Genomic DNA, 21,892 nt, shown 5'->3' with positions numbered 1-21,892 from the left:
AGCTGATAAGTAAATTATATACAAAGGGATTAAATTCCCACAACAGATGAAATACAAACAGTTTGAGATACATTTATAGACTATTACTAGGAAAAACTATGATCAAAAATACAATATAAACTGCAAGTAGTAAGACACTTTAAAGAAGTGGACAGCTTACATCAACTAAACTAATACATGGTTATTCAAAATACTGACTATATTTCTAATAATATATGGAGGTGAAAAATAACAGGTTTCTGCTGCCAAAATAGAGGAACAGAATGAGATGAGGATGAGTAATAAGCAGGAGGGAAAATTAAGGGCGTGGATAGAGAGCTGACTATTATTAGAAAGATGAGAATGTTATGGAAGGACATTAGAGAGGAAAATAAATTACTAAGTGTTGGCTTAAGAGGTAGAAGAACACACATTAGTAGTGTGGGATCATTAAAGTGAGAGCTTCTTTTCATATTAGGCCATTACTATCTACTAAGATATGGAGGTATTCATGAATTAAGAATGAGAAAGGCATAGTTATAGTGATTTGGTGGTCATGCATCTGTTTTGAGGGTTGTGTGGGTACAGGTGTCAGGTAGATATTGTTTTAGGTTGGTCTTGAAATTGGAAAAGATGCTAGCATGGTTAAGGAATAAGGGATAGAGTTCCAGGAGGTGGACTGTATAACTGGAATAGAGAGTTTTCTGCTGACATATGTGGCTTGTATGTAGTTAGGAGCATTTTGTTTTCAGATCAAAGTGGCATAGAAGGGATGTACATATGTAATAAGTATAGTAGGGCTTTGCTTTGCTTTGTTCTGGTTTGTATATTTATTTGTGGACCAGGAGTCATTGGGTGTAAGTGAGTTGATTAGGATATTCAAGCCAATCAAGCTGTTTTAGGGCTGAGCAGTGATGGGTTTTGTTTGGTGAGTTACTGACAAATTATGCTCTTTTACTGTAGCACTGGTTTAGTTTATTTTGGATGGAAGTTTGAAGGGTAAGCAGCACTGGGGAGCCATATATAAACTGGAAAGTAGGAGTGAAGAGGCCAGGAGTTTCCTGGATGAATCAGTTACGTTGTTTTTTGTTCTATTGAGTGTCCCTAATTTTTGGTGAGTTTTTTTGATAACTTGCTGCATATGCAACTCAAATTTCAGGTTATCATCAATTGTCATACCTAGTAGCTTTGTATGGGGAATAACTTGTGTAGGGCTGTCATCAGAGGCTGTAACTGAAAAATATTTGAGGTGTGTAAGGGCTTTTGAGAGGAATAATTGCAGCTATGTTTTTTTTTTTTGTTTTTTTTTTTGATTTAGTAGAAGCTGAGAGTTGTTGAGCGAGCTTTCAACTGATGAAAATGACTCTTGGGTGATACTTTTTGGAATAATTGGGTTACTGGCAAAACGGATTAATGTGGAGTCATCAGCATATTGTATGTGGGATGCCTGAATGTGGTGGAGTGTAGTTTGCTGGTAAATATGTTGAAAAGCAGTGGCCCCATTATGGAACCTTGGGGAACACCTGTTTTGATAAGTAAGAAGAATGTGTAAGAATTAATCTATTTAACACACTGGAGTCTATTTGGAAAGGTAACTGGAGAAACAGTTGGTTGATGTATTTGATAGGCCAAGTGAAAAGAGTCATTTTAGAAGTAAGCTATGAGAAACGGTACCAAAAGCTTTGAATGGAGTCTGAAACATGGCAGAAACCAGTTGCCCTTTGTCTCTAGCTAGGTTAAAAGTGTTGCTGAAGTTTAGGAGAACTGGTGTAGTGCCTTAGTCTGAAACCATGCTGTGAGAGAGTAAGGAGGTTGTTTATTTGTAAATGAGTCAACTGATTTTTGAATGTGGAGAGAGAGAATGTCAGTGGGTCTAAAGTTGGATGCATCACTGGAGTTACCTCCCTTTTGAAGTGGGATGACTGGAAAGGAAATTGTGCTGGCTGCTATCTTTAGGAAATCAACAGGCATTCTGTCTGGAGCTAGTGTACTTGGTTTAATTTGTTTGAGGTATTTCTCGATTGTGTGATGGATACTGGTTGAAAGGAAAAGTGAGTGTTAGAGCACTTAGTGAGATAGATTAGGGTGTGGTCAGGTTATTTGAGGAGGTTAAGTTGTTTGAGTTGGATTGTGAAGTAATTTAATGATGGTAGAGGTAAAGTAATCCTTGAAAGTATTGGCTGTTTCTTCAAGTGTGCAATGGTGGTTGGGGGTTTGGCTGTACATTTCAGTCAGGATGTAGTATTTTAGATATGGTGGCCCAGAATTGTCTAGAAGTTTTGTAGCATCTGTTGTGCAAATTGAAATAATAAAGTTTTTTGACAAGTCTGATCACCATTTAGCTTTATTTCATATGTATTTATATTGTTGAAGGTTGTTTCTGTTTTATTATTGAGCCATGCCTTCCAGGCTTTATCTCTAATCACTATTAATAGTTTAATTATAAGCAGATTAAAAACTACAACCACCCTGCTACAGGCCCCATGAAGTGCTCAGTGTCTCTCCAACCTAACACCACTGTAAGTAATCGGCTGCAATAACACCTTCATCTTTAACTAGACCGGTGGATACATTGTTATATGAAAAGTGCAGTCCGGGTCTGAACTGTCTGCAAACACAAACAGCTAAAGTTAACTTTGTGTATGTGTCTACCTGTCTGAGCTAATATTCAGTATCCCCTGGAGAGCACTCTGCTTTGGCTTGTAAGCAGCCCCCCCATACACACACATACACACACACACACACACACACACACACACACACACACACACACACACACACACACACACACACACAAAGACACACACACTCTTCTTCCATTTCTCTTTTATTCCCTTCTGTTAGCAAATAGTATCCATAACTGATCAAATACTGTGTGTTTGTTAATTTAATTGAGAGCACGGTAGCCTACAGATACAAGGTTATGCTGTTTTCCCATCTGATAAATGGTTAAGAAATGACTTACAGCTTCACAGCAGTTTTTGGTCAATTCTGATTCTTTTTCTTAAACACAAACTTGCCTTTGCTTGGATCTTGGCTCATTAGCAGCAGTACAAAAGAACTGCCAATCCCAAAGTTAATAAATATTACCTGTGGCAGGCACCATTTTAGATTTTACATAGCTGGACTAGGTCTAAAGCACTAATAGCTCCCTTCCAATCAATATCTTAGAAAATCTTTATTACCTTATTTGGCTTACTAAGTCCCTTACTACCCATTAAAGAGTACCTCAGTGAAAAACTGCTCAAGAAAGCGTAATGCTTTGTGTGGGCTCTTGAACGCTAAGTGCCTTACCAGTGTATAAAAGTGAAATTTACTCTCATAGCCATAAAACTATAAAATGCAAAAAACGTGACTCTGTAAACCAAATTGTTATAAAAAGTAGAAGAACCTAATACAAAGTTACAAAAAAACCTACTTTTAGCTCCACTGCACTCACACAGCATAAACAGACCTTTACTACCTCCTGGCCTAGTTCAGCCCTGCTCCGCTCGTCCTCGCTGCGCTCAGGTGTGCTCCTCACTATCCTCCAAACTAGAAGTATATTACAATAAAATCTCCAGATTTGCTGCCAAAGCCAAATCTTCCTCTCATTACAGTTCCTCCCTTCACTCATTAAACTTGCTTGAACTCCATAACCATCTTGACTTTCTCCAAATCACGACTGCCTATAGACTACTATTCCAACATACCAAGTGCCCTGCACTTTCCCGTATCCTCCAACCATATACTCCCCATAGAACACTTAGATCTACCCACCAAAACCTAATCAGCATCCACAAACCCAAGCGCCCAGCTGGTCAACTTCTGCTTTCCTTCACCTTAGCCAAAAAATGGAATGCTCTTCCCTCCACTCTTAGGACCTGTGATAACCTCGAAAACTTTAAAACTCTCCTTCATTCTCACCTTTACTAAAACAGGAAATGCAGCTGTACTCTTCACCCTATACCTCTCAAGGTCTCCTCCACTTTTACCCCTGGCTAACCTCTCACCTAGCTAACCTTGCTCATTTGTATTATGTATAAATAACTATACTGTAAAATCTAGCCTCAAGGCCATTTGCCTGTCTTTTACACCTAAACAAAATTGTAATTGTTTGTTTCTTTATGAATGCTACCTGTTTATTTGTCAGTAATGCAAAGTTTCTTAGTAATTATTCATGTAACTATGTATTGTTGGAGCTTTTCTCCCCGGGCCTCCACTGAAAATGGGCTCCCCAAGCCCAGTGGACCTCCCCGGTCATCAAACTGGAATAAACAAATAAATAAACAACATTCAACACCTACATGCCCTCTTAGATGCTCTTTCCCAAGACATACTATGTCTAACTGAAACCTGGCTAAAACCTTCTACTTCAGATAATGAAATTATACCATCAGGCTATAACATCCAAAGGCTTGATCAAACCAATAGGAAGGGAGGTGGGGTAGCTGTTCTGTACAAATCCATTCTTGAAGTGTCCAATAATGCCCTGCAAACATCACTATTTGGCAATGCTGAAATGCTTATCACTACACTCCACATTAATAAGAACAAATGTATAAATCTCATCTGTGTGTATATTCCCCCAGGCAATAACATAAATACCCTCGAAGATATCTTACACTGGTTATCCAGCAACTACCCCCCAAGAAACCATTGTACTTGGGGACTTCAACATAGATTGGAACATGTGTTCCTCAGAACCGCCCACTCACCACATAAACCTTTATGGATTTTCAAAGGTTGTATCCTCCCCCACTAGGATCAGTAAACCTGACAATAAAGTAAGTATTCTGGATTGGATTCTTGTTAACACCCATCCCCTCAAGAGGGGGACCTTGCCTGATGATGTAAGTGATCACCTCCTTACCTATTTAATCAGGCAAAACCCTGATATCCACAACCAGTCTATTTTTAAAACAGTAAGGAACAATAAGAATTTCAACTGCACAAATTTCCAAAATGAACTCAAATCTTGCAATTGGTCAGTTCTGAAACAATTACCATTTGAAGAAGCAGTAAATTACTTTAATACCAAATTCCTATTCATCCTCGACACCCATGCACTAACACAGACTATTAGAACCAAAACAAAAGTTGCTCCTTGGCTTTCAAAAGAAACCAGACAAAAAATTCTACCTAGAAATAGGGCTTGGGCCACTTCGCAGACCACAAAAAAAACATAGATCAACTTAGATACAGACAGCTAAGAAATGAAACAAAAAAATCCACCACATTAGACAAGAAAAACTATTACTGTTATCTACAAGAAAAACACCAAAACAAGCCACAAAACGTTTGGGAAGGTATAAACAAACTCCTAAGTACAGGACAATCCTCCACTCCTGCCCCCTTGGATTCTAACCAAAAACTCCCAGAAGAAATTGCCAATACCTTTAACAGCTTCTTTACAACAACCATCCAGAACCTAGCTAATCAATTATCCCCTAGATGCCCATATTCTCCAGCCACTACACCCAGCTCCCAACTCTCCTTTAACTTCAAACCAGTTTGCTCATCTTTTGTCCGAAAATTACTTAAGAAACTGAAGCCTACCACCCTGTCAGCTGATCTACTCCCTGCAGAATATCTACAAAAAGCTGCAGATGCCATAGCATACCCCATTACTATCCTGATCAATAGAACTATAACTGAAGCATCCATCCCTTCCATCTGGAAGATATCCCATGTCATCCCACTCCATAAAGGGGGCAGCTCTACTGACCTGTCAAACTATAGACCCATAGCTATTCTGTCACCCTTGGCTAAAATTATGGAAAAATGCATCCATGATCAACTCCTGAACTATCTTATTCATAATAATCTTCTAGCCAACACCCAACATAGCTTTAGACCATTCCATAGTACAACCTCAGCCTTCCTCTCCTTCTCTAATGTTATTAACCAACACCGAAACAATAATAAACTTTCCTATGCTATCTTTTTAGATCTTTTGAAAGCCTTTGATATGGTAAACCACCAAATACTCATAAACACTTTGAAATCCATCTCCCTAGAGGACCAGGCCATCCAATGGTTTCAATCCTATCTCAGTGGTAGACAACAGGCTGTCCTATGGCAGAGCAAACTATCCACCCTTTTACCCATCACCCCCGGAGTACCCCAAGGCTCCATACTAGGTCCACTATTATTTTCATTAATGATTTGTATAAGGTCATCCCAAATGCAACATGCATTCAATATGCAGATGACTGCACTTTAGTATGCTCTGACACTTCACCTACAGAGTTGCAGATTATATCTCAAAATACTTTTAACACAGTTGAAAATTGGCTCCTTAACCATCGTCTCATGTTAAATCCTAATAAAACCAATCTGCTGCTTTTCTCCCCCACTCACAGGTCTACCCCTATGACCTTTACATTAAAATCCAACAACAGCATTATTATTTCCCCAGATTCCTCAACCAAACTCTTAGGAGTTATAATAGATAATAACCTTAAGTTTGATCTGCATATCAATAAAACTCTTAAAACAGTTAATAAAAAACTTGGTTCACTATATAGGATCAAGCCCTTCCTAACGCCTTTAGCCAGAACTGTAATTGCTTGTACACATCTGCTCTCCACCCTCCTCTATGCTTCCCCTCTATTTACAAACCTCAGCAAAACTGACTTTAACAAACTTTCTAGCAGCTACAATCACATTGCTAGATTTGCCGTCATTAGCCAGAACTGTAATTGCTCGTACACATCTACTCTCCACCCTCCTCTATGCTTCCCCTCTATTTACAAACCTCAGCAAAACTGACCTTAATAAACCTTCTAGCAGCTACAATCTCATTGCTAGATTTGCTACTGATGCAGCCTATAGAACTCATCACTGTCATAACCTAAATCTACTAGGATGGCTTGAACTGCCTAACCTTCTTCAGGTTATCCAGCTAATAGTTGCACACAAGATCCTGTACCAACCAGATAATACACCCATACTTAAAAACCTCATCACCCCCTACAGTAACCTTAGTGCACTTTGTTCATCTGAAAGACTACTAGTTCAAACTCTCAAATCCAACAGCACAGCCGGAGGAGAATCTCTATTTGCTAACTCTGTTGGCAAAACTTGGAATTCTCTTCCTGCTAATCTTACATCTGAAATCTCTCTACCTCAGTTCAAGAAAAGTCTGATTCAGTACTTTAAAAAATTATGGCTATGTTCTTGTCCTAATCCAGACTAACTCTAACCATCACTCGTGTGCACATGGAGGACTTCTGCCTACACTTTGTTTCTTAACTTATAAATCCTATGATCTCCTTGGATCTACTACCAGGTTAGCCTACTAGACATTCAATACCCTATCATTCTTAAAAAGACTGTCTAGAATTTTCCATCTGAGTAAAAATGAAATAATTTGTTTGTGCATATATGTTTGTTGTGTTTGTTTACATCTGTGTACAAATCTTTTTATTTGTGTTTATTTTGTGTTTTAAACTGTAAAAATGTAACAGTTTGTTGAATGTGTTTTTTGGAGCTTTTGTCCCCGGGCCTCCGCTGAAAATGGACATATATCCAGTCAGACTATCCCGGTAAGCAAATGTAAAATAAAATAAAATAAATAGATAGATTAAATTCCAGGAAGACAGTTTTGTATACTGCATAAGAAGGGAGACGTGTGCAACAAGAGGTGAGCAACTATGCAGACTAATTATAAAAAAGTGAGAATTATCTGCAGTCATTGTAACAAGTGGATTTATAGGCTTCAGTTAGATGAGTTTTGTTAAGTCTTCATAACTGTGGAAAATGTTAAACTTTCTGGTGCCTGTTGTAAAAAGAAGTCTAAAATTTACAGATGTCTTTCAGTTAAACATACAGAAACTGTGTGAAATGCAAAAGACCTATATTAAGCTGAGCTAGATGCAATTATTTTCATAAAAAATGAAAAAACTATGTGAAAATTGTGGTTGTTGTTTCCAGTACGTCTTACAGCATGTAAAGTGTAGAATTTAAAGTTAACTTTTTATATAGAGATGCAACAACCCTTAAAACCTGAAAATGTCTCTTGCACACAACTACAAACTATTATTTCTTGCCTACAACTATATTACCTTATTTGTACTGCACTTCCAATAGTGCTGTTTGACTGTGCAAACAGGAGGCTTTATTATCTGAATTATGAACCAAACAGAAAACAAAGAACAACTGTTAGCAGCAGCAGGTGAATTTTTGCCTTTTGAAGAGATGTCTCCAGAGCAAAACTGCTTCAGTTGCTTCCTCCAGGGCAAATTCAATTCAGCTTGTACAAGAGCTACGCAAAACTTCAACAATCTTCCAGAAACGGGCCTAACTGAGAGGGCTACGACATTCACCAGTACATAAACAGCTCTATGGAAAAGTCTGTACCTGGCCGCCCTAAAATTCTGAAACAAACCTCTCCTGTGGAACTGCCATACTGACAAACTGTATAACAAAAGAAGGAGAAGAATGAAAAGTTATTATAAATCCCCGTTTATTTATCTCAAAACCACATTAAAACATGATGGCAAGGAACTTGGAAATTTTAAAGCAGGCAACAAACTTAGCTTTGGTACACATACGAAAGAAAATTGCAAATCCTTCTTGATTTATGTAGCAAAATTAAGGAATAATGAGCAACAATGAGCTCCTCCATAATAATGTAATATATTCTGATCCCAAGGATAAAACCAATATGTTAGCAGACAAATGTACGGCTAACTTTATAGGTTCATAGGTTCATAGGTAGGTACTAGGCTATTGGCCCTAGGGCCTGTATAAGCCTAGTCAAATGTACCCTGGCTTTCGCCACCCAAGAAAATTATTTTCCTGTGCCACTGTTGAGCAGATCCACAGAAGTGATCCCGGGGTGGATTTCCTATCTCCCATCCAATCATCAAGATTTTTCTTGAAGAGGGCTAATGAGGAGCTTTGTTTGATATAGACAGGTAGTTTGTTCCAGAGTATGGGAAGTCTCTGGGACAGGAATCTATCCCTCCAGCATGTTCTGTTTATTGTGGTGATGAGGTTTAGGTCCCTAGAGCATGTAACTCATAGGGATTGGGATTTCTTTAAGTGGAGCATGTCTAAAAGCTCTGGGTTTGACATAGCTTTGTGTGTTAGGCAGAGATTGCCTCTGAGTAGGTGATATGCAATGGAGTAAAGCTGCAGTTTTTTGAGACGGTCTGCATAGGGCATCTCTTTGAGGCCGGTAATCCTCTTTGTGAGGTATTTCTGTGGCCTTTCCAGTTGTTATAGATGTCTTGTGAGGTACATACCAAAAGGGGCATTGTACTCTATAATGGGTCTAATGAGTGACAAGTAGAGGGGAACAATGACCTCTTTTTTCCTGGATGAGAAACCTTTTGTGATGAGGTGTGCCACATAGAAGGATTTCCTGACTACTGTGGCAATGTGATTATCAAAGGAGAGACTACTGTCCACCTGTGTCCCAAGGTCCCTTATCACACTTTCGGTGTTAAGTAGACTACCACCTATGTGGTAGTTTATGGGTACTGAGATTTTACCAAAAGGGATGACAATGCACTTTTTGGCATTGAGCTTGAGGCCATGGCTTTGACACCAGCCATCTGTCTCAACGAGGCCCTTTTGTAGGATGTCCACATCTTTTGGAGTTTTGATTATGGCTCCTAGTTTGCAGTCATCTGCGAACTTCGTTAATAAAGACCTTCTGTGTTGGCCTGTACTTCAGAGAAGTAGATGCCAAACAGGAGAGGACCCAGGACTGAACCCTGTGGTACTCCACTTGTCACTGGTCTGAAGTTGGATTTGGAGTCTGCTACTTTCACAGTGTGGGTTCTGACAGTGAGCCAGTTGGCAACCCATCTTGTGACATAGGGATTTATACCTAGTTTAGTGAGTTTATCTATAATTCCAGAGTGGGGGATGGTGTTGAAAGCCTTGGCGAGATCTAGATAGGCTGTGTGAACCACCTCACCCTCATCTATGGCTTTGGTGACTGCTTCAAAGAAGTCTATCAGGTTTAGGAGACATGATCTGCCTTTTACAAACCCAAACTGGGTGGGGTCCTGAGTTTGGAGATTACCAATGTCATTGTTTATAAGTTCCATGATGATACGCTCCATAGCCTTACAGACCAGGCTCGTTAGGCTAATGGGGCGGTAGTTTCCGGGCTCTGTGGTGGCTCCCCCTTTGTGGAGTGGGATAACTGTTGCTGTGTGCCATTCAGTGGGCACATAGCCTGAGGTGAGGCTATGATTGAACATGGTACTTAGGTGGGGTGCCAATTCGTTCTGTAGTTCATGTAGAACACGGCCTGGGATGTCGTCAGGTCCCATGGATGCTGTGTTCTTGGCTTTGGATAGTGTGTTTTTTACCTGTGCAGCCATGATTACAGGTACTTTGCATTCTTCTGGTATAGAGATGGGCCCTTTAGGGGATGACAGAGGGGTAAAGTTAGCACTGAACCTATCTGCCAGGATGTTGGCAATATCAGTTGGTTCTGTATATTTAGTGCCATTGTGCTGTAACTAGTACTACTACTGTCCACCTGTGTCCCAAGGTCTCTTATCACATTTTCGGCAGTAAGTAGACTACCAGCTATGTGGTAGTCATGGGTACAGAGTTTTTACCAAAGGGGATGACAATACACTTTTTGGCATTGAGCTTCAGGCCATGGCTTTGACACCAGTTATCTGTCTCATTGAGGCCCTTTTGTAGTTTGTCCACATCGTTAGGAGTTTCAATTATGGCTCCTAGTTTGCAGTCATCTGCAAACTTTGTTAATAAAGACCTTCTGTGTTGGCCTGCACTTCAAAGAAGTAGATACCAAACAGGAGAGGACCCAGGACTGAACCCTGTGGTACTCCACTTGTCACTGGTCTGATGTCGGATTTGGAATCCACTACTTTCACAGTGTGGGTTCTGTCCATGAGCCAGTTGGCAACCCATCTTGTGACATAGGGATTTATACCTAGTTTAGTGAGCTTATCTATAATTCCAGAGTGGTGGATGGTGTCGAAAGCCTTGGAGAGATCTAGATAAGCTGTGTGAACCATTTTACCCTCATCTATGGCTTTGGTGACTGCTTCAAAGAAGTCAATCAGGTTTAGGAGATATGATCTGCCTTTTACAAATCCAAACTGAGTAGGGTCCACAGTTTGGAGATTACCAATGTCTTTGTTTATGAGTTCCATGATGATACGTTCCATGGCCTTGCAGACCAGGCTCGTCAGGCTAATGGGGCGGTAGTTCATAGGGTCCGTCGTGTCTCCCCCTTTGCGGAGTGGGATAACTGTCATGGTGCGCCATTCAGTGGGTACAAAGCCTGAGGTGAGGCTATGATTGAACATGGTACTTGGGTAGGGTGCCAGTTCATTCTGTAGTTTATGTAGAACACAGCCTGGGATATTGTCAGGTCCCATGGATGCTGTGTTCTTGGCTTTGGAGAGTGTGTTTTTTAACTGTGCAGCCGTGATTATAGGAACTTTGCATTCTTCAGGTATAGAGATGGGCCCTCTAGGGGGTGAGAGGGGGGTAAAGTTAGCACTGAACCTATCTGCTAGGATGTTGGCAATATCAGTTGGTTCTGTATATTTAGTGCCATTATGCTGTAACTCAGAGCAGATCTGAGTGTTCCCATTTAGATTCTTGACATAACTATAGAATGCTTTGTGGTTGTCTTTAGAGTCAGTGGCAATTTTGTTATCATAACTAGCTTTGGAGGATTTTATGAGGGATCTCATCTTCTTACTGAGGTTGACCAGGGAGTTCCTCCAGTCATGGGATTTTACTCTTTTTTGCAACAGTTTCTTTCTCCTGTTGTAGAGTTTGTTTATGGCAGAGGTCCACCAGATTGGCTTCCTTTTTTTGGAGGATAACATCTTGGTCCTATTAGGGATAGCATGATCCATACACTCGTGTAAGTGCTTATAAAGTGCATTTGTGTAGGATTCGGCAGTCATACCTCTATTGTCCGTCTGCATGGGTGTCATGAAGTTTGCCACTTCTGTCTTAAGAAGTGTGAAGTTGGCTTTTGAGAAGTTTTTTACGATGGTTTCCCTAATTGGGGCTGGGGGTGGGATGTGGATATCTAGGCTGATTAGCTTGTGGTCGGATCTGACCAACGAGGAATTGACCTCTGGTGTGGAACACCGGTTTCCCATGTTGGTAATGACCAGGTCTAGGATATTGCTGCCCCTGGTGGGGGTGTGAATAAGTTGATCCAAGGCATTGGAATTTATGAATTCTAGAAAACGTTGAGCAAAAGAGTTGGTACATGAGTAGTTTTCCCAGTTAATGGTGGGGTAGTTGAAATCACCCATTATTAGGGTGTTGGGTTGCACCCTAATACTTTCCTGTGTATCAAGAAATGAGGAGTGCGAATCCTGGGGCATGGTGGGGGGTCTGTAGCAAGCTACAATTTGGATTGCGGTCTTGCCCAGAGTTAGTTGCACTTGGATAATCTCAGATGCATTATGCTGTGCAACTAGCCTGGAGGTGTGGATATCCTTAATGAATATGGACACGCCTCCACCTTTAGTGCTTCTTTCTGGGTTAGGTGGCCGAAAGGTATGGTATGAATTGAAGCCTGGTAATGCAGGGGTGCTCTCTGGAGCTTTGAACCAGGTCTCTGTCACTGCACAAATGTCAATGTTCTCTATTTTAAGGAGTGCCTCGAGTGAGTGCATTTTGAGGTTTAGACTTCTAGCATTGAGTAGCATTACCCTCAGATTTTGCTTGCTTGTACCTGTTATGGTAGTGAATTTGTCATTTGAACCTTGCCTAAAAAAGGCACTATAGGGGTTGCAAGAGTCTTAGCCAGTATCCGGAATCCTAAGGGCGACAAGTGCAGGCCATCTCTGGCAAAGCATCGTAGACTGTCAATCATGTCGTCCCAGGCAGACAAATACTGGATCCCCTTAGAATGACACCAGAAGCTTAGCCAATTGTTGAAGTCAATAATTTTGTCCTTGTACTGTGATATAATTCTGGGTGATGGCAGGATGCTACTTAGGGTTAGGGTCATACCTGCCTGGGATACAAGATCAGAGAGCTCCTCCATGTCTCTTTTCATGTAGTCCAGGGAGGTACGTCTCAGGTCACTCACACCAACATGGACAATGACAGTGTCATATTTGTACTTATTGTGGAGTGACCTGAGTGCATGCGTTATGTGGCGGATCCTGGCACCTGACAGGCAGCTGACAGTAACTTTCTCCTTGTTTAGTCTAGTGAGTGGAACATCAGTGTGCCTGACTATAGAGTCACCTATGACTAGAGTGTTGTGTACGTTGTTATGTCTTATGAGCTGTGGTTGAGTGGCACACTGAGTTTGTGGGCTATGTGTCATTTGGGTTGTGTTGGGGGGTGGAGTTTGCTTGCGTTTATGTCCCTGATGCTTGGGCAGGTTTTTATTGAGAGCCTCCGTGAATGTAGGTGTGTGTTTTGTGTTTCTATGTGTGTGTTTTGGTGGTCTAGGTTTTGAGGGACTATGTGATGAGTGTGGTGCGGTGCAAGTGTTTACCTTCTCCTCTTGACTGTCTAGTCCAGTCTTGGGTGAAGAGAGCTTTGCTTCCAGTTTGGCTATATAAGTGCATCTCTCACAGGTTGTAGTATTGGGTGGTAGGAGGAGAGGGTTGTCTGTGTACATGAGGCAATTGCTGCATTGCCCCAAGATGCCCAGATTCATCAGGTAGACAGGAGAAATCACTGGGAGCTGACCCTTAGACATGCTTGGATAAGTGCTTATTTATTAAGTACTAAAAACTGCCTTCCACTAGACAAGTGAGGAAAGTTGAGTGCTGTAGTAATTTGCAGCTTATGTAGTGCTTACAATGAGTTCTGAACAAGTGCTGAGATCAAAGAAACAGATTTTAGTGCTGAAACTAGAAAACATGTCTACAATCAAATGTCCTTGCCTACTATGTAAAACAAAAATGTAATTTTACTGCTTTTTTTTTCTTTTTCGGTAAGTAAAACAAAAAATGTAATTTCTACTGGAAGTGGTATTTTGTTGTAGATACTGTGTAGATTTATGCAACAAGTATGTAATATACAGTGGTTGTTCCAGGGGCATCCAATGAAATAAGAGCAATATAGTCTGGTGTGAAACAGCCTGTGTTGAGGTGGCCACAGTGCCATATATAGATCAATGTTATTTAAGCAGAGAGGGTTTGCAGCTGCAATAGCAGAGCTTTGGTTTGTTTGTTTGTGTCTTTTGGCTTTTCCCGGTTAGGGGTCGCCACAGCGGAACTCCGGTCCGTTAATGATTGGCAGTTGATTTTTACGTACCGGCTTGCCAGGCCTGATGCACAGAGCTTTGGTATGGTGTATAAATTTGTAATGTGTTGTTTCATGCTATTTTTGTAGTATGATAAGTGGTATGTAAGGAATAAACACTTTGTGGGATACACCATAACTGCACGGATGTCTAATAAGGAAAATGAAGGACAACAATACCCACACAAGGGTAAGAATGTGCAACTTGTTGCAAAGGCAGTATTGTTATGGACAGCATAGGTTAAACAGAGCACTCTTGTTCTAAATAATGCATGCTGAACCATTTTGTTAAGTACATGTAGATTCTGACTGGGTAGATGAGACAGTGGCCATTCAACTACATGAGTGGTCACCCTAGCTGTGAGGATAGTTGGGATGGTGGGGAATGGCCCAAAGTAGTAATAACATGCAGCACCAAAGATTAAACTACTTTGTGTGTGATGACCAAGTCCCAGCTGTGATCCTACTAAAACCAGGGAACCTTTATGAAATAGTTGTTCAGCTCATTTACTGGCATAATATAAATTTGTAAAGAAGAGAGAAATTCATAAGTGGGAGAGGACATATGTGGATAAGTCACAGCAGAAGATCTATGCTGATGAGAGTCAAGACACTATGTTACCAACTATTTTCTTGTTGGAAAAAAACTTAATTATAGATACAGGTGAGGGCAGTGCAAGGCAGAGTGCCTTACTTATCAGCAATGCTGCTGATTCTGAAAATCCTGAAGTCTCCACTGAGGAATAATGAGACCTCCCTTTTCTATATCTACCCTCCATACGACTGTTACTTTCAAGATTTGCACAAGCTACACTTTCTTTCCAAACCAAAACTATACAAATATCTGGTAATTAAGGATGGTGAGCAGTGGGTCATCACACCTATGGAATCTGTCCTTGAGGGTATCATTGATATGGTCCAGAAGAATACAAATTCTGTATTCATTTTTTTTTTATATATATATATATATATATATATATATATATATATATATATGTCTCCTTCTAAAGAAAGACTGCTACATCACCAACTTTCAAAATGCAGAGACAAAAATAACGAAACTTTAAAAACCCGAATGGCAATTGCTTACTAGGGTAAAAATAAACACTTGGCCAACATGCCCTGTTCTTCACTGTAGTGCGATCCTGGAGTTGGTATATTTAGTTGGGGGGGCATAGCTCGTCACCTTGGTGGGTTACCTTGGAGTGAGTTTGGTTGATAGTTGGCCGCATATTTACTTACCATGGTAAAAACTGCCGTTCAAGTTTCTGAGGTTTCGTCATTTTCATCTTGGCATTTTGAAAGGCTGTGATGTTGCAGTCAGTCTTTAGAAGTACATCCATTATATATATATATATATATATATATATATATATATATATATATATATATATATATTTATATATGGGTCTACCTGAAAACGCCAAAATCGCAGATCGCCGACAACGAGAACACAGACACCAGAAGATCGACAATGGAGAAGACCGACAGTTGAGAATCCCGACACTGAGAACACCGACTTGTTAAGGTAAGTGTGCGATAGGGATGGACGTTAGGGTCAGGGTGTGGGTAAGGTAAGTGTGTGATAGTGACGGACGTTAGAGTAGGGTGCAGGTCAGGTAAGTGTGTGATAGTGACGGAGTTTAGGTTTAGGGGCGGGTTAAGTGAGTTAGGGTTAGGGTGCAGGTAAGGTAAGTGTGCGATAGGGACGGACTTGAGGGTTAAGGGTGGATTAAGTGAGTTAGGGTTAGGGTGCAGGTAAGGTAAGTGTGCGATAGTGACGGACCTTAGGGTTAGGGTTTGGGTTAAGGTTAGTGCATAGATAGTTGTGTATGTAAGGTTTATAGGGTTTTTGGTGTGCTTGTGTTGTGTGTGTGTTTTTCGGGAAAGGTATTTGTTTTGTTGATTGTCGGGCATGTGAAGTTTCGTGTTTTTGAACTTTTTTTTTTTCGTTTTTTTCGTGTTGGTTATTTCGTTGTCTGTGTTTTGGCGTGTGTCGGTGTTATCAGGTAGACCCATATATATATACATACATATATATATATATATATATATATATATATATATATGTATATATATATATATATATATATATATATATGGATCTAGGACAAATGACCAAAATCCAAACGGCCGGGCATACTTATGCAAAAGTGCTATTCACCGAAGCAGCACTTTCGGGTATGTATGACTGTTGCTGAGGCTGTACTACCATGCGGGTAAGGGAAATTTCACTTTTCCCCACTGTAGTTTGGTGTCGGAGGGAGAATATTAAAGTAGGGTGGGTGTGGGGGCACAGCCCCCCTGCTAAAATGTTAATGAAGTGGGGTTTTTTTTGTCACAAGCTTTAACAAAAGCGCTTTTTCGATAAAAGTGCTTTTGTTAAAGTGTGTTCGGGTGTTATGAATTCGGACGTTTGCTCAGTCAAGCAAACTTCCTAGATCCATATGTATATATATATATATATATATATATATATATATATATATATATATATATAGATATAGATATATATAGTTTTTGTTGGTTCAAGATGAATCTCTGTCAAGAGGGATTACTTAGTCTTTCCTCCTTTAAAGATGAGCTGAGGTAGGCTGTCCTGGATGCCCAAGTCTAGGGTCGGAATCTCTCTGAGAAAAATCTTCCCAGGAGCTGGTGGAAGATTTGTTGAAGATGAAAGAGGCAGTGACCACCACCAAGGCCCTTTATAATGCACAGCAATTTTGTTCATTCCTTCTTCTAGGCCAAACCAGTTTTCCAAGAAGTAAAAGCCCACTCATATAATTAAGAGGGTACCCAAGACTCACACAGGTTTTCTATCCATATTTCAGTCAGCAGAGTCCAATATGAAGTTGAATGCACAGGTTTCACTGCTGGAGACATAAAAACACTACAGGACTACATATTGGAATACATTTAACTGAATTTGTCCCATTTGGAAAAACATAATTAAGGGGAGGTGTGTTGTGGCCACTGTTTCAGATGGCAGCATCTTGTAATTGTCATGTCCAGAAACAACTCTTCTAAAGGATTAAGTATATCTAACTCTACTCTTCAAAGTGACCATAGAGCATTTTATTGTCTGAAAGAGAAGCTCTGAGTCCTATTCCCATTTCTTCCTCTTTCCAAAGGAGATTAGAAGCCTTTGTTTCATTTTAGGCTCCAGCAACTTCAGTGAACATATCCAGTAGGTCACCTATACTCTCCTGATGGCCATTTCCCTGATGTCACACAACACTTTGATGTGTCACAGAACATGACGGATACATTTTGATGCATCAGTCTGAGGTCTTTAAAGGAAATTCCCTCAATTTGCTCTGCATTGTCTTTGCTTTCTACAAAAAGTACTTCCATTTGGTCTCTCCTCTGCATATCTACAGTATATATCTTGTTGCTTCCAAAAGTGGGAAAGACCCTGCAGGAAATGGGTCTTCCTGTCTTCCACTGTCTCAATGACTGGCTGATATTAGTTGCATTAAGGGACCCCTGGACTCTAGTATTAGGCATTGCTTGGATTTTTCATGAGTGCACATCTTGTGCATTGCCATAAATTACTGGACTGTGTTCACCAATGTGTCGGTGCAACCCCAGGTAGAAACCAGAAGTCACTCAGTACAAAACTGTCTCAGTTGAGTGACACAATGTCCTGCACATCATTGGCAGATGAGTGCACCTAATGTGCAGATGTCAGTACATAGTGCCCTCCTTGCTAGAGAAGTTGACTAGGGCCACAGTTGTACGAGGGTTCCTGATACCTCTCATAATACAGGGTTCTCTAGTGCAATCCCGTTCCCCAGCTGTATGAATTCTGATACTGACATGTCAGGGAGCCCATCTAGCAAAAGGATATATCCCTGGTTGTCTACTAAAGAGCTGTAGATGTAAATTGGGAGAGCAGATGGGGTGTGGGTAATCAGAAACCAGATGTAGGTTGGGTAGGGAATGGGAGTGAAAAAAAATCTACTAAGGAAGGGGTACCCTGGAAGATAACCTTTACACCACATGGGAGCATGCAGTTCTTCCTCTTTTTTTGCTGAGTCAATACAACAGAACTAGATGGTGAATATAGTCTCATTCATGTGGCTGGAAAGATACCTGTATGCATTTCTATTTTTCCATCTAATTTTAAGCCTTCTAGCAAAATCCCAAGAAGGATGAACAAACCCCTTGTCAACTCCACTATGGTAGAGAAAGAAGAGATTTCAGGCTGTAAAGCCCCAGACAGTGCAGGAACATAACTCATCTGGAGGCAAGTAATTCCTTCTTGGTTAAGGCAACCACTTACTCCACCTCTATCAAGACTACCAACCCCCAAAAAATGTACTGACAAGTGTCAGTAAATATGCAAGTATATATGTTTACAGTCACCTCTAATAAAGACAATTTAAGAAGGATACACAAATATCAAAATCAAACATGTCCTGCCTTTGTTCATCAATCAATAAAGTCAACATGAAACATAACATAATAAAGCAGTCAATGTGCTAAAACATGAATTTAATTTATTTCCTCAATGTTCTGAAGTGTTGACTATATCTCTGTACAATGACCCTGTTGACCACAGCTGATGTAATTATACCAATACCATTAATGACAAGTACTAATGCTTCAAGTGTGTTGGGGACAGTTTACGTCTTTGATTTGTTTTGAAAAGACTGAAAGCAAAGAAAGTATGTTCTACAAGTAGGATCTAGCGTTTTTTCTGTAAATTGGGAAAGATAGGGGCATTGAGGGTGTTCGTCATCTTTACTATTTTTACTGACTTCAAGCTGATGTTCATCATAAGCAGCATCATTTGCTGTAGTAATGTCACTCCGATCTGCAATCTTGTAAATCAATGGACGCCTTATTTGGTCAAAATTTGAATCAGGTACAGTATGTGAAAAATACTGAGCTAATTCTGACATGTCTGAAGCTTAGTTGTTCTTCTGATTGAGGCTTTAGCACCACAGTAAGGTTCACAATACTGCCAGCATGCATTCTTTTCTTCACTGGGCTCTCTGTATTGATAGAGAATTTAACAACATCATTCATGGACTCACTTGCTACTTGAAGAGTGTCCACATTGGACGGCTAATGTTATGTCCTAAACACTATAAAAATGGAATCAGCAGATTTCAAATAGTCTTTATCTAAGAGGTCAAACTGCAGTACTTCAGGAACAATAATGACCCAGGAGAGCTTCTAGTAGCTGAAAAATCTCAGAATACCAATCTAGTAGTACAAATGAACTTGTTTAAAATAATTTGCTTAATTCTGTAAATAATGAGACTGTTGTTTATAAAAAATAAAATATAACACTTGAAGAATGAGTTGTGTAATTTAGCTCCAAATTTTCTACTACCACCAAAGGGTCACTCTCATTTCTTCACTGAAAGTAGCTTATCATATTGATTTAAACTATGACTGATACAATTCAGCAGGCTCCGCCATCTTGCTCAACATAGCTGTATTATTTGTATAAGCAATCAGCTTCTACAAATTCCTGAAACTTTGTAAAGTTGCTGTGTTCAAATTGACTGTATATTTCACTGCAGCGAACACAGGGACTGCCTTATATGAATCAGTTACTTACTAAGCAGTTAAAAAAACTGCAGTGAATACAAAATGAATAGAGTTGTTCAGCTGCAATGCATGGAAGCAATGAATTCCTGTGTCCAGCCATGATGTTCCTTCCATCAGAACTCAAGGCTATAACATTAGTAATTGGCAAAGTATGTCTAGATCTTCTGTTGCCTGCTTCAAAATGAATAAACGTTAACATTTGTGCAAAACTTTCCTAGCACTAATGTCAGAATATATAACAACTAAGGTCACTGCTTCAATGGTATTTTTATCAGTAGAGTCATCTACCACTCTGATAAAATGACAAGATTTGAGCATTAAAGACAGTTTCTGATTAGTCTTTTTTTTACATAAGATACATAAAAAATGAAATCACCTTCTATGAGACCAATTGCCTCTGGAAAGGGTGGGTAACAGAGCACATATCCTTTTATCTTGAAGAGACACTAAAGCATTTCTGAGTTATATTAAGAGCTTTATAAAGGACACAAATCATTTTTTTACCAGATTTATACAAGTGATATATGATGAATAATGAAATGAAATGCTTTATATTTTTGTGACTCGATGTTAATTCTTTATTCACTGTCATTCCGAATTCTTATGTAAGAGAAGCAATAAGAAGTGATTTGTGTAAGAATAATGAATTTTCAACAAGGAAGATAGAAACGTTAGGTCTTTTGTTAGAAATTGTCCTGGAAAGTAATGTTTTTCTATTTAATGAGCAGTTATACCATCAAACAGCAGGAGTAGCAATGGGCACTCCAGTAGCTAATAACATATGCAAATATAGTTTTAAGTCAATGGAGGATGAATTCATCTATAATCAGTCTATGATGTATGCAAAGAATATTTTATATTATAAATGTTTTGTTGATGACATTTTTTGATATGGAAAGGTGATGAGTTGAGTTTAAACAAGCTTGTGGTTAAATTAGACAGTAAGACAAGTTTTTAAAAGTTTAAACCAGTATAATCTTGACAAGAAGTACATTTTCTAGATATCAATGTCAGTAGAAAAGGGATGGCTATATCTACTTTCATCTGTACAGCAAAAAAGTACAGGCAAATAGATATTTGCATAGAAAAAGCATGCATCCCAGGCATGTTTATAAAAGGATAGTGAAAAGTCAATTTCTAATGCCCAGTATGTTAACCACAGATGAAGATAATTATAAAATAAGCACTGAGAAAATGACTAATGAAAGTGAGCAAAGAAATTATGATAAAAAACTTTTGATAGATGTTTGTGATGATGTGATTAAGGAAAGAAATGGCCAAGTGAGACCATATTTTTCTGTAGAACAGTAAGATAGTAATGATCTATATATTAGTAATGGCCAGAATAATAAACATAAAAAAGAAAAAGAAAAAAGTAAGATACGTTATTTGACCAACTATAACCTTAGAACAAAAGGTGTTATTAATACTATTAAACAAAACTGGCCAATTTTAACTGTTTTCCCAGGATTAAAGGAGTTTATAGCAAAGAGACCTGCATTTGCCAATAGATAAAGTAAAAGTTTGGAGTAGCATCTCTATTATAAAGACTTGGGATCTAGAAAAGATGGTTACCCTGTTGTGAGAAAGGGTGCCTTTTCTTGTCATAACTGTTCATTTTTGTGAAGATATAATGACAGACTAAATTCACTTACCCAGTTACTGAGAAAGAATTTTTGTTTGACTCCTTTGCAACACGTATTAAGGAAAGTATAGTTTATCAGGCAGTTTGTGATATGTGCCCTGGATTCTATATAGATAAAGTAACAGGAAACTAAAAGATAGAATTTTAGAGCACTTATCCAACATTACGAAAAAAGTACTAACTAACTTATTGGCTATGCACATAGTAGTATGGGAGTGAAACATACTTTTAAATTCAGAGTTACACAAAATATTAGGTATGATTTGAGAGGTGGGGATCTTGGTTTAGCAACAGAAGTTGTGGAAATAAAGTGGAATATTCATTTGAATGCTGATAAAGAACCTGGGTTGAAATCAACAGTTAGTATTAAACCTCTATTAAAAAAGAAACAAATGAATTTATAGATGTGTACCTGGCTGCACCATATAATTGTATTTTTGTATTTTTATCTTGTATTAATAGTTAGTATTTCAAATGTTCTTATCA

Source organism: Protopterus annectens, chromosome 13.part0, assembly GCF_019279795.1.
Source record: "Protopterus annectens isolate FY-2018-M chromosome 13.part0, PAN1.0, whole genome shotgun sequence".
Taxonomy (NCBI): Eukaryota; Metazoa; Chordata; order Ceratodontiformes; family Protopteridae; genus Protopterus; species Protopterus annectens.
Note: the sequence above shows the minus strand (reverse complement) of the source record.